We start from the raw sequence: 15,324 nt of genomic DNA on the forward strand, positions 1-15,324 counted from the left end.
CTGAACACAATTCTCATATGTGTTTAAAACCTAATTGTGTCTCAGTTTGTTACAATTTCTAAATTTAATTCTACATTTAGATGATATCATTCTGATATATTAGCATCTGTCTATCAATCTACCTACCTTTTTCCATTCACCCATCCATTCCACCAACTTCTCTCTGAATTAAAGCAATGCATGAACTAGGTTACTTGGGAATATTTTGTCTTCCGGTATTCATGCCAGTGTCAGCACCAGGCAACTCACAGAGGAGGTGAGGTGGACCATATACTGAACATCGAAGGCAATGTGGAGACAACTCTCCTAAGGATGGATAGGAGTTCTACACTTCCTTAGAAGGCAGATGAATAATTATGTTCCATATGATGTAATATAAACATTTACATCTATTAAACATATCTTTCATAAATTCTGGCATGACCAAATATAATTCACAAGCACTTATATTATTATGTAATTGCTTTATGTTCTGATGCATGTTGTATGCTATTACTTCAGAAAATATACCAAGTAAAATCATATTTATCTTAGATAAATACATTGTGCGTATTTTCAGTAAAGTGAAAGAAGTCACCACATATGGTTGAGAAAAATGGCAAAGGGGGGAAAGTTAATTTTGATTTTAGTGGTATGCTTCCTGAGCTGGAAGAGAATCCCAAATTGCTGGTGGAGTTCACACTTCTTCATGACTGCCATTAGCAATTCTGTACCTACCTCTAGATCTAGTAAAGCTTAGTGTATCAGAGAGATGCCAAATTCAAGGATAATTCCTGATACAGTGTTATGCAAATTTCTTGAGAAGCAATATTCAGACCTGCATGATGAAGTGTGGAAGTCCAAATCAATTCACAGAGGCAGTTCTCAATCTTTTATTTTTATTTTCTCATTCTCTTACTTTAAATATCTTCAATGTAAAATCATGACTACTGTGGTTCTACAGCACATTTGCAAGCTGAGAATATGTTAATTTACTTATCTAATCATATTTTATATTCTGGTTTTTTGGACAGGTGGCTTTCACATTTCTTTGCTTGAGAACAACTCTAAGAAATACATCCTATGTCCTGTCACAGTCCTACACACTACCATCCCTTGCAACAAACACACACGTACACAGAAACAAATTTTTTGAAATCATATATTTCCTTATTATTATGATTTTTACTTGTTCTACTTTCTCCTATGTCTCCATAAAATTGATTTATATTGATTTAATGTCCCACCAAGGTGCAGCTGGAAAAATTGCCTCATCAGTGGTTTTCAAAATCACTTGGAGTACTCTGTTTGGCAGCAATATAAAATTGGAACAATCAGAGAATATTAGCATGGCACCTACACAAGATGACACACATTTGTGAAGCATTCCACATTAAAAAAGAAAGCCCTTGAGGAAGAGGGTTATGATGGGTGAATGGATAAACAAAATGTGATACATATAAACAATGGAATATTATTCAGTCTTTATCAGGGAGGAAATTCTGACACATGGCACAACATGAATGAATCTTGAAAACACGTTAAGTGGAAGAAGCCAAAAAGGAAAAATACTGTACAATTCTACTTTTATAAAGATAACTAGAGTAGGCAGACTCATAGAGACAGAAAATAAAATGGTGGTTGCCAATGCCAGGGAAAGAATGAACGGGAAGTCATTGTTTAATGCGTATAGAATTTCAGTTGGGCAATATGAAGAGTTCCGGAAATGGATGGTGGTGATGGTGATGGTTTTGCACAAAAATGTGTATGTACTTAATACCACTGAAATGTCCTCTTAAAAATGATTAAGATAGAAAATTTTATGTCATGTATTTTACAATTACAAAAATCAATTTTAAAAATCACTTAGGAAACAAATTCTACTGTTATACTCCATATTTACTGAGTAGGGGTAGAGATCCTAAATCTGGGGACGTTTTAAGAGCTACCCAGATGAATTGGATGCATAATGGTTTGGGAACCATGGCTTTAGAATGTAACTATGACTATCTCTCCCAGCGTCCAAATTATTTTGCCATTTCTGAGAGAAGCAGTGTGGGGTGAGATCCTGCAGAAGCCTAACTTTACTCTTGATCAGGACTTAAAAAAAAACATTAAGAATTTTTCAAGTGGGAAACTGGTGTTACAGTACATGTTTATGGATATGGATATTGAATATAGAGAAAGAAACTTCTCCAGAAGAGACAAAAAATAATATTAAAACACACAAAGTCTAATGCTGGTTCCCCTACTTCTTTGCAGTCATATTCAAGGTTTTCTTTCAATTGAAAAAAAAAGTTACTGTCTTAACCATTTGGGCTGCTATAACAAAATATCAGAGAATGGGTGGCTTATAAACAACAGACATTTCTCACAGTTCTGGAGGCCAGGAAGTCCAAGATCATGGTAACAGTAAATTTGGTGTCTGCTAAGAATCAGCTTCCTAGACCAAATCTTTTCTCCCTAACCTCAAATAGTGCAATGGGAGAAGGAGCCCTCTGAGGTCTCTTTTATAAAGGCACTGATCTCATTCATTAGCTTCTGCCATCATGACCTAATCAATTCCCAAAGCCCCCCACTTCGATTACTAGCATACTGGGGGCTAGGGTTTAACATAAGAATTTTGAGCAGACACAAACACTCAATCCATAGCAGTTATCTTTTTGTCTTTTATATACCATGTCCTTTATTACATTAATTTATCTACTATTGCAATGTCTTGATTAGGAGTCACATTTTTTTTTATTGATGATAAAATGAAGGCTCAGGAATGTTAATACCTTGCCCAACATCACACAGCTCAAACTTGGTAGAAACTGTCTACATGGCTCCAACACCTTTACTCTTTTCAACACTATCCCACTTCTCTGCACAATTTCATCCTATTCTTCCAGAGCACAGTAGAGTAGACCTCATTATTGTCATTTTAAAAATAAGAAAAGAACCGCAGGGAGACGACTTTATGAAGGTCACACAAGAAGGCTTCCACATCTTGATTCTATTTTCATCCATAAAATAGAGCTATTTCACCTCTGAGAATTATACTGAAGAAACCAAATAAAATTGAATGTCATAAATACCATGCAAGGAGGAGTAAAATCTTGATTAATAATAAAGTGCCAGGCAGCTATGGTTAATTGAAGGTTAACTAGAGGCTTCTTTTTGTTTTAACCTTTAATGCTGAAAATTTTTTCAAAATAGATTGAGCCACATTCTGGTTTCTGTAAGTTTAGTGAAATGAACACAATTAAATCTTGCTTTTAGAGTTTTGTTTTTTTTCCAACTTCTGTGTATCTTTGCAGATTCAGATCATACAGGAAATTGATTTGAATTTTTATGGAGGACAGGAAAAAAATTAATGTGGCTCTTTTGACCAAGTCTTTGATAAGCTCTTACATAGTATCTTTCAAAACAAAGCGCCAAAACAGTTCCAGGTCTGTTTTTTTGCTTTTTTGCAGCTTTTTAAAAGGATGATTGGTTTGTAGAAAGAAGGATACAGTTGAACAGTACTTGATGTGCTTCCCTCTCCAAGTGGAATTTTAGGCTGAAGAACTGTCACCATCCTTCTGCTGCCCAGAGTATCCTTTAAATCAAGAAAAAAAGGTATGATGACTTCTATATATTGTTCAGAGAGAATATAGTCTGTAAACTTACTCATTTCTTAGGAAAAATATTAAAGGTATAGATTTCTCACAGGAAACCAGTGAAATCCCCACTCTGAGTAGTTGACCTCAATCTCCCTTCGCGCCTACACCCACACATCAGTCTCCCCTTTGTGCACCATCTATCTCCTTCACTATTTTCACTGACAGACATTTGTGGAAACAGTGGGATGGCTAATTTGAAATGGGAATGAATTAAGACGTAATAAAAGGGACACATAACCAGGAGAGGCTACTACAAGTGCTATCAGTGCCTCCATTGGCTGGCCAATGCCACAGCTTATGTATTAGCGAAATAATTTTAGAAATAGATTTCATTGTTGAAATTAGTGATTTTTAAAATGGACACTAAAACATTTTAAAAACATTTACTCTGTCATTAGACTATAGTTTAAGAATCTAACCATACATTTATGTTTAAGAATGGCAGCTCAGATTTGATTTCTACACAGGCCCTCCCTCTGTCTAGACAATGGATTCAGGGACTGTTGGTTACCCAAGTCTGGGTAGGTAGTCTGTTGAATACTGCTGCTCTAACATTGCATTTATTGTATTTGTTTTCAATGGATTTTTCTTCCTAGGAACAGTCCTAGCACCCTATTAAAATAAATAAATAGATAAAGCCAAGAATTGGTAAAGCTTATGAAATTATTTTGTAAATATTATGCTTGCTAATAAATGGCTATATTTGCAGAAAAATTCATTTTTAATTACTTGGAAAGTTTGCTTTCTTTACTTAGAAAGATGGTATAAGAGCAGCATCTAACCTTCTCCTACATGTAACTATTAGCTAATGATTTCTACCCAAAAGAGCCTAAATATTTTTATATTCAAAGTGGTTTATGTCAGTTTATAATAAAAGATATCAAAACAAAGCTTGCATGAGCATTCCTAAGGATATTTAGCCAATGGATTGACTAGATGATCAATAAAATTCTTTCTACTTTAAAGGCACAGAACTCTTCTCATAAGCCTATATTCAGAACATTACTAGAAAAGGAATCACTTATCTGGAAGATTTTGATCATTTGAAATGACTTTGCCAAGAATAATTTGCTCACACCCATAGTCCTGGATTGTTCGTTCCTTTATAGAAGTCCTTTGGCTATAACACAGGCAGACCTTAAGGGAGGATATAGAAATTGTGATGATAACCCAGGCCCCTAATTTCCTATGGAGGGGGCAGTAAGGAGATAGTCTACCTGATGGGGCAGTAATAAAGCATGGCATCCCAAAGAGACTCCGAGAAGCAGCCCCAGTGAGGCTGAAAGTGACCTGAGGTTCTGATGCATACAGCCTTCTTAGAGAAAGGAGTAGGGATGACTTCTGCTTCCCTCTAATAGCCTTCCCAAGTTCCTGCTGCAATTCAAGATTTCTGCTTGGAAGCTAAGCCTAACACCTACCTAAAAAACTGTGGGAGAGATGCCAAATGATCTAACAAGGAGATCCACAACCAAGCACATAATTCAAACAGGTTTGGTGGGTGTAGGATTCTCATTTCTGACACAAAGCCAAGGGCCTTCTGTGTCTAATTGCAAAGACTTAACAAATCTATGTAACACCCAAACCATATTTTCCAGCAGGAAATCTGGCTCCATGTTTGTGAGTGTTATTTATGTTATTTAAAAGGCTAAATGTCACTGCTATTTATCATCACATTTGTGGAGCTGGAAATCAGATATCTTATTCTTCAAAGCAATTATATTTTGTGGTTGGAGATATATTCTACCAAACCACCCCTTTCTCTAACACCTGGCAAGGTAATGACAGAGAGTTTCCTAACCTGATGAATTTCATTTCCCAAATTCTTCTATCTCATCTAAGTGAGTCTGAGTCAGCATCTATCTTTCCTCCTTTCTTCCATCTGTTCTCTTTTCACACTTGCCTAATTTATCATTTGATTGATATTCTGGCCATTTACTGTATTGTTCAAAAGAGAAAGAAAACATTTTATCTTTTAAATTTTTAATAGAATAGATTTCAGTAACTATAAACTCAGTGCCTTTCCAAGTCCATAGCCTCTGTAAGGGCTCAGAGGTTTCCTCTATATTTGCCATATGCCACCTGAGCAGTTGTTCCATAGCTTCTGGCAAGATATTAAAATAGAATGGGAGGTACAAGCTTGAAGGGGAGGGCTTGAGGGAGCTGGGGGAGTAGTGAAAACATAGTTTCAAAAGTTTGTTACACACCTCTCACTGTAGTGACATTAGCTGAAAGGTTACCTTTCTTTGAAGATGCTGAAAGATGCAAAATAGAGCTTCCCTAACCTTGGGAAAAGCCATAAAATCTACAAAATGATCATTTTTCCTGAGCACATCAGAAAGCTGAGTTCACAAAGCAGCCAGGTAAACTGAATTCCAAACAAGAACAAGCCCCAGTCAAGAAGAGTCGGGATACACACACTTTTTCATCTTTACTGGAGCACAGAACATCCAACAAATAAATGGATAAAAAGAAATGAGCTAAAGTTTAACAAATTCTTAAATATGAAGCATGGCCCAGCAGCTCAGTTTAGGATAACTGGTAGAACCAGACACAAGAAGGGTTCACACCCACTGACAGTCTCCACAGGCCTCCATCAGGTGCATACTAACAAAAATGGGAGGCAAAGCAAATGACCAGGTAGAGTGCCCTCAGCAGCACAGGCACAAAGGAAGTTAGCAGCGGCTGCTAGTGACCAAACTAAAGCTGTGCTACTTCCCTGAACTACTCCTTCCTATGAAACAAAACCATCTACTAGGGAGGAGAAATAAACTCTCTCAGTCTCCAAACATAAAGAGGCACTGCTTCTGGTGAAGTAGCAGTAAAACCTGTGTGTCTCTGGGAAAGGGGTAGGGGAGCCTCTCATCCCGAGGACCCAACCAGAGATCCCATTTTTGCTGAGCTAGAGGTAGAAGCAGAACTCATTCTGCCTGAACCTAGCATCCTACACTCTTGACAAAAAAAGCTCTGCTATTACTGGTGGGAAGCCTCTGCGTAAGACCACCCAGAGGTTGGCTGCCACAGGAAAGAGGGGGAAAGGAGAGGAAGCCCCACCCTGAGGCCCAGGCACATGGCTCCTGCCTAAAACAGACTAGGAAACACAAAGAAAACATACCCCCAGAATATATCTAGAACTAAATAACAAACACAAACAATGTACCACTGGACAAAAGTTAGGAGAGAAATGCCTCTGTGACATAGCTCTTCAGGGACTACCGAGAGCTGAGAGTAAAACTGGAAACTGAGAAAGATCCTCCAGCTCCCCAGGCGCCACATGGGCACAAGATAATGGAAGCCAACCACAGAAAACCTGAAGTCTGCACTATGCCAGGGACAGTTCCACTAAGGAATCACCCAAGCCCAGCTCAACTATTGACACAGAGAATTCCACTCCCCAACTAAGAGCTTTACTGCAGAAGAAACAAGTAAAGGGGGTGGGGTGTTACTACTGAGCAGCATAAAAGCTATTTACTTCAGACTGTATAGCTCTTTTTCACACAATGTCAAACACTCAGAGTAAAACTGCAAGGTACATAATGAAGTAAGAAAAAAGGAAAGATCCACTGTCAACAGCTAAAGCAGTGAACAAATCAGAGAAATGACCCAGATGGTGAAACAATCACATGGATCTTTAAGATAACCATGATTAATATGTCAAAGTGTCTAGTGGAAAAGAGGGATCATGTACAGGAGCAGAGGAGAGTTATAGTAGAGAGAGAGAATGTTTTTAAAAAGTCAAGTACATGTTAGTAAAAAAAAAATATTGTCAAAGATGAAGAGTTCTTCACTGAGTTTATCAGCAGACCAGGTAATACTGAAGACATAACCAGGGAATTAGAAGATAGGTTAAAAAAAATTTGTCCACAATGAAATATAACAAGAAAAGGAAAGGAAGGAAGGGAGGGAAGGAGGGATGAAGGTAGGAAGGAAGAGAGAAGAGACAGAAAGGGAAGAAAAAACAAGAAATAAAACAAAGCATACGAGAGGTACAGGACAGTGTTAATTGGCCTAATATGAATGTAATTGGGGTCCCAGAAGGAGAAGAGAAACAGAATGGGATAAAAGATATATGTAAAGAGGTATTTTTAAAGCATTTTTTCAGAACTAGAGGAAGAAAACAAACCATAGATCTAAGCACTGAGGACACTAGGACACACACACCTATGTACAGCATAGTCAAACTGCTTAAAACCAAAAAAAAAAAAAGGATAGTATTTTGAAGGCAAACAGAGGAAAAAGAAACATTACATGCAAAGAAACAAAGATAAGACTACAGCAAGCAGAAGACAATGAAGCAACATCTTTAAAGTTTTTAAGAAATAGAAACTGTCAACCCAGAATCATATTCCCATTAAAGCTATCTTTCAGAAATTAAGACAAACAAGGATTTTTTTTTTCATATGAACAATGGCAGAGATCATTCTTTGCCAGAAGACGTGCTAGGAGATGTATTTAAGGAAGTTCCTCAGGCAGAAATTCTGGGACTAGATAAAAAAGCAGGTTTATACAAAGTAAGGAGTACTAAAAATGGTGAAAATGAGTATAAATATAAAAGATTTATCTTATTTATTTATTTATTTTCTTATTTATTTACTTTAGGAGATAGTGGGCTACCTAAAGCAAAAACAGAACAACATATTGTGGGGTTTTTAGCACATGTATTCAGTAAGAGTATATTAACTGTAATACAAAGGATGGAAGAAAGGAATAGACATATATTGTTGTCTATCACACTTACATGAAGTTGTATAATATTATTTAAGTATAGAGAATAAGATAAAGTAGTATAGTACTATTTAAATGTAGAGAATAAGATAAAAATGTGTATGATAAACCCTAAGCAATCATGAAAAAATATGTATAATTTATAAGCCTCCTTATAAGTGAAGGTAAATGGAATAAAAAATACTCAAGCCAAAAGAAGACAGAAGAAAAGGAAAAACAAACAGATAAAACAACAGAAAACAAGTATCAAAGTGGTAGGTTTAAATCACACCACATCAATATTAACAATAGATAAAAATTTCTGACAGCCACAATTAAAAGACAGACATTATTCAGGCTGAATACCAAAATAATCCTTATCAACTATGTGCTTGCTATAATAAATTTTCTTTAATATAAATACATACATAGATTAAAAGTCATGAAAATATCAACAAAAATAATACTTTGTAATATCGCTACTGTAAATATTTTGTAGAATTTTCTAGTAAAGCCATCTAAGCTTGGAAGTTTATTGGTTGGAAGGGTTTAATTCTGAATTTAATTTACTTACTAGATATAGCACTACATAGGTTATCAATTTCCTCTTGAGAAAGTTTTAGTAATTTGTGTCTTTCAAGGAATTTGCCTAGTTTATCTTAGTTATCAAATTTACTAGCATAAGACTGTTCACAATTTACCCTACTGACATTTTAATTACTGTAGGATATGTAGTGGTCTCCACTCTTTTATTCCTGATGTTGAATATCCTTTTCCTTTTCTTACTATCACTTTCACTGTGTTGGTAAGTCTGGCTACACATTTTTTATAGGACTGAATATTTAGGTAGTATCCTGCTGCCTCTCAAAGTTTTAGTTTTACATATTCCACAGCTTTTCTTAAAGTAAGTTCCAAAGACCTGAAAACACAATGGAAAAGTTGCTGGGTAAAATTGCATAATAATATAATAATAAAAATAATAGGAATCCAATTCTCAGAATGCAAAAATCTAAGGTTGATGAGTACCCTTTGTATCCTCTGACACCCATCAGAGCCAGGAATGTTTCCCTTGATGAAATATATTTTTTGTAATTTAAAAAAATCTTGAAAAAAATGGTCTTACAGACATTGTAGGTCAACATCATAATGCAAAAAAACACTGAAACAATTTACATTTTATGCTGGGTTTTCAAGCCTGTTCATTCAATCCTAAAAGATGGTTATGGCTGAAGTTTGTTAATAAATGTCTCCAAACCCTCTACTATGTAATATATTTTTAAAATTCTTTTCTCCAGATAACCTGATTTCCTTCTCAGATTTTCCAAAAGAAGAATGACACATCATTGTTATGACACAATGAGGTAAGACATGAAAGTGTAAGTGGGTGTTAGGCAGAAGAACACTGCTAACAAAAATAAAATGTAGATTGGAGTCTCACATACCATTTTAAAAAATAGTCATGTTATTGCTCTCAATCACTTACCGCTAAAAATGAAATATCACAGGATAGAAAGTGTCAGAGAGGCAGTCAAGAGACTGCCTTCAGATTTTTCATTGCATACAATTAATTGGTTCAATTGAAGTTGGAGGATTGTCTAGAGGTTTCTGATAAATGCTCTTTAAAAACCTTGTAGCAGTAGGTTTTGAAGTAAGAGGAAGATCTATTTATTAGTACAAGCTGTTCCATTGGAGACATTTATAATTTGGTCAAACTAATTCTAGAAATAAATGTTCCCATCAGAAGTTGCATGCATTGCCAATAAAATAAATGTGAGATAGAACTAGTGCACAGAGAAGAACATTGCTCTTAATGGAAATACAATTTTTTTAGGTGAGATCAAAAACTCTAAGCAAATCTACTTTTCCTGTTATGGTACAGAATATACAAGGCTCTCACCCCATCACAGAGTCTCCTTTAAGGGAAACAGCACTTAGTGTCACATGGTTCTCCTTACAAATAGAGTTTGAGGCATGCTGTTAGTCTTCTACTCTTATGCTAATGACAGCTTGTATGAGGCAAATCACAGGCCAAAGTCAGGAAAGTCATGATTATACCCTCCCAACAACAGTTAGAATATGTTGTATTATAGTATCTAAAATGCAAGTAATTCTTTAGGGTGTGCTATAGCTACCACAACAGGAATGACTTGGGTTTGTGGTCATGCAATAAAAGTGCCCCACTACTGGGGCACTTGGCCTGAGTTTGTACCTTAGCACTAAATCTTTTGAGTCAAGTTAGACAAGTCATCTTCTTGGAGCCTTAGCTATACCTGCACAAAATGGAAATGATGAAAACTGCCTCCATCAGAGTCACTGAGAGAATTACCCAAGAAAATGTATGTTAGAGCAATCTATAAATCGCAAAGATCTATGTGAAAAGGTATTTTTATTATTGGGTATGACCAGGCAAAGCTGCTCCAGAAAGCAGGACCAACAGTGAGTATGAGGAAATCCCTCTTCGTCCTGTGCTGGGAAATTTTTCATCAGTCAGAACATTTATTTATTTAACAGCTTTTGTTCTTTCTGTGTGCTTCTTAAAAGTGCTTGACCAAATAATATAAATCCTTTTAAAGAGCAGATTTCCTACTTTAATGACGTGCTAGGACTTAATGAACCATGATTAGCAAATATGACTGATCATTATCATGTTCATATGTTGGCTGTGGGTGAGTATCTACAAGGAGCTTATTCACTTTATCAAAAGATAAAGACAAAGAGAACTGTATGTCTTGCTTATCAGAACCTCCCACCCCAGTGGGAACAGAGCAGGAAGCACACCGACCGGACTAAGTAACTGATACTGAGAGCCAGGAAATAATAAGGGGAAGGCCATGTTTGTTTACTAATACAAACTGGACATCTGACACCAAATATTGATCCTTTTAAATGCGTTTTAGCAGCCCTTCCCCAAAGTTTTACTTTTCATACTTTCCTAAAGTCATTTATTTCATATATGGCTATTTATCAAATGCTTGCCAATGGATGTCACTAGGATATAACAGGAAAATGTTTTAAAAACCCAGTTTTCAGTGCCTTGGTCTATAGAAACACAGAAGCCTATTCTCTCATTTCCCTCCTGTGGAGGAATTACGGGTTGGCTTGTGAATATGTTCCCACTCAATGTTTTGTTGCAATGAAACAGTTAACTAATTCAAGAGATGTGCTTCAAACTTCCACTAAGGGGAAAATAGTGCTGGTTCATCAAATAAGCATCTGGCACTACTGAGAAACACTGGAAAAGACCTAACATCGTAGTCAGAGTCTGGAGCATCCCCCAGGGAGTGCAGATGAGGGTTCACAAAAAAACTTCAATTTTGAGCATTCTGTATTAAAAGAATGAGTTCCATTTCAGAAGCTTTTGTTGTGTGGTGACCGTGTGTCTGCACTGCGCTACGCACTGGTGCCTTACTGGTGGGTAAGACACAAGTTCCATCCTCAAAGAATTGACAGAGGCCCTGAACAAGGACATCTAACGCCCTGTGATGTGATGGGGAGACAGGTGACGGATCGCACCTTCGGCTCAACCCAAGCGGGCACACCCGAGTCACTTATGAAACAGTGACTGGATAGCAGCACTATCTGGGGAACGCTTTTAGACTGAAAGGACAGCATATCCCAAGACAGTTCAACATCAGAACAAAAAGCATGAGAGGGATGGGCCAGAGATGAGGCTTGGGGAAATAAGGAAAAGTCTTTATGAGGGATTGTTTTTTTTGTTAAGGAGCAAGGAGCTTGGACTTTCTCCTGTCCAAATCTCTCTTACCATCAGCTTGACCTGGAAAGGGTCTCTTTCTTAGTACAGATTCCTGCCCCACCACTTACCCTTTAAGTAGTTAATTCAGTAAGCCTAGGATGGGGGATAGAATATATAATTTACAAAGAAAAGAAATCCTGTGAAAAAGAAAAAGGAAAAACACATTATAGAAATGTCTATCAGTAACCACAACAAATATATTTACATTTTGCTTTAACAGGTTGATTTAATATTTGATACTTACTTAATATTTTTCATGATAACCAGCAGACTCTTGACAACAAGTACTAACTGAGAACTTACTTAAGTTCTTAAAGGGTATCAATCAAATATATAGTAAGGAACATGTCTTATTTTGAAATCTTAGAAACTTTCCTGCTAATGTCAAGGACAAAACTGGGGCATTCACCATCACTATTGGACAAAATCTCACTGCAATATTTGACAGCAGGAGAAGGAACAGGAGAAAGATAAGAGAAAAAGATATAAAATGAGAGGAACAGAAAAGATATATATTCATGAAAAGAAGATTATCAACTTAGAAAATCAAAGGAAACCTAGAACAGATTATTAGAGCTAGTCAGAACATTTTACAGTATTGTTGATATAAGATGAACAAAAAAATCTAATAGCATTTTTACACCTTCATAGTAATCATTTAGAAAATGAGACTTTTAAAAGGACTTGATTCATAAAATTGAAAAGAACTGTAAGGAATATAAAAATAAATCTACCAAAAGGTATAAGACCTTTTGGGGAGTATTATTAAAATGTTATAAGTCATAAACAAACCTGAATAAATGGAAAATACAGAAAATTTATGGATAAGCAAGCTCATTATCAGTGATAGCAAATTTTTTCTATATTATCCATTAATTCAATTGTATTAATTGAATTACAATGCAATTATTTTTCCCAACTATTACTTTACTTGTAATACTGTGCTCAAATTACTTGAAAAAGACAAAGTAATCTGCCTCATTTCAGGAAAATTTCCAATTAATGATGACTATGCTGTAACAAATAACTAGCAATGGTGATATATTTGGGTCAAGACTAACAAAAATTCCTATAGGGCATTTGTATGGAATATGACAAAAATAAAACCCAAAGAAAAAAGTAAATGTTCTAGAGGAATCAAAAATATTTTGAAGGAAAAAAATATGAGCTGGGCAATTGCCCTATATTAAAAGCATTATAAAGCTATAATAATTAAAACAGTGCTTTATGGGCCTAAGAGAAACAAATAGGCTGATGAAATTCAGAGAAGTGTCTAGAAATAGACCTACACATATGAGAACTTTGTGTAGGACTAAAAAATTTAGTTGGGAAAAAGTTGGATGATTGTTGGAACAAAAAAACTGAACATCCATATGGTGCAAAGAAACAACAATGAAAGAACCTTGGCCCATGTATCACACCTTATGTAAAAGTTAACTAAAAATCATACATTAAATGTAAAAGAAAAGATTTCTATACGAAACATAGAAATTCTTTATAGACTTAGGATTAAGCAAAGAGTTCTTGGACACAACACCCATAACATGGCCCATACAATATATACATATGTGTATACGTGTATGTACACATCAGTAAACATTGTGCCCTTGGTGCTGTCTCACCATGTGCTTTCCAGAAGATACCTACTAACACTGTACCACAGGCTGGAAGAGAGTGGATCATCACCACGAAGACTGAGTGAAAACGTTTGTACCTCAGAATTTTATACACAATAAATCTGTTAAGTATAAAAGTAAGAGGAATACATTTTATCATAGACAGAATCTTGAAAAAATATAACCCTAATATATTTTTGTACTTGACTTCTATTGTTTAGTCTGTTTAACCTTCCCTTATGCACACCTGCAATATTTAGAGAAATTTCATCCATTTTTACTGAATACCACAACCAGCCCACACCACCAATACATCTTCCTTTCTGATGGAATAAGTGAATGAATTAATGAAATCCTGGTACATTTAATATTATTTTTGTATGTTATTAAGAGTAGTCAAGAATATCTTGAAAGAGAAGATTGATAGATAAGGCTATCTATTAAACATAATATAAAATAAAAGTTTAAAAATACTGAGAGGAAGAAATACACAAATATGCAAACACAGATTGAACATAAGAGAAAGTATTTTTAAATAAATGATACTTGGAAAATATACAAAGCAATGTAATAGTGTGTTACAATTACACATACAGGCACTTCTATTTTATACATAAATTGTAATTTCTTGTGCACCTTTTCATCTCATCTCTCATTTTGTCCCCAATTCCAATCATTCAGCTTTGTTTTCATTATAGATAAGTAAGCATATTAAATTATATGGGATATACTCTTTCGTATGTGACTTCTTTTACTTAGCATTGCATTGCCATACCATATTCTGTTCATCAGCTATCAATATGCTGAGTTGTTTTCTGTTTTTAGCTATTGAGAATAAAGCTTGTATATGTATTCCTGTAAGTCTTTCTTATGGACAAATGGTTTTATTTCTATCAGTAAGTATCCAGCACTGAAATGGCTAGGTGTTATGGTAGGTATGTGTGTAATTTTTGAAGAAGTTTTCCAAAGAGTTTGTATGGTAGTGTGTGAGAGTTCCACTTGAGCAATATACTTATGAACACTCAGCAATGTCAGACATCTAAATGTCAGCCTTCAGCCTTCATAATGGTTTGTTCTGATGCCTCACTGTTGTTTTAATTTGCATTTCCTTCATCATAATGATGTTGAACAGTTTTTCGTGTGCTTGTTGTCTGTTAAAATTTCCTACTGAGGTTGAACAAGTATTTATTTCACCCCATAATTCTGTCCAGTTTTGTCTTATGTATTTTCAGGTTCCATTGGAAAACAAACATATTCATAAAGTTTATGTGTTCCTGATGAACCAACCTTTTAATATTATGAAATATCCCTTTCTACCTTTGGTAATACTATTTGTGTTGACACCTATTTTATATTACATTAATATAATCACTTTAACATTCTTATGTTCATTGTTTGTATAACTTTTTCTATCCATTTACTTTTGATCTCTATGTCATTATATTCAAAGAGCATTTCTTGCAGCATAGAGTTGGTTCCTGGCTATTTTAATGACTCTGATAATCACTATATTTTAATTAGATTATTATTTATTTAGATTTATATTATTTAAAAGTAATTTATATTATCATTTTATATATTACTAATAAATTTGTATATTATTTATAATAGATATATGTTATACATT

General features: G+C 35.2%; 1 pseudogene; it reads left to right on the plus strand.

Annotated features, from left to right (window-relative positions):
* The first annotated feature begins 1,281 nt into the window (after window positions 1-1,281).
* Window positions 1,282-1,377, plus strand: LOC118969454 (U6 spliceosomal RNA; annotated as a pseudogene).
* Window positions 1,378-15,324: the final 13,947 nt, after the last annotated feature.

Source organism: Manis javanica, chromosome 3, assembly GCF_040802235.1.
Source record: "Manis javanica isolate MJ-LG chromosome 3, MJ_LKY, whole genome shotgun sequence".
Classification (NCBI taxonomy): Eukaryota; Metazoa; Chordata; class Mammalia; order Pholidota; family Manidae; genus Manis; species Manis javanica.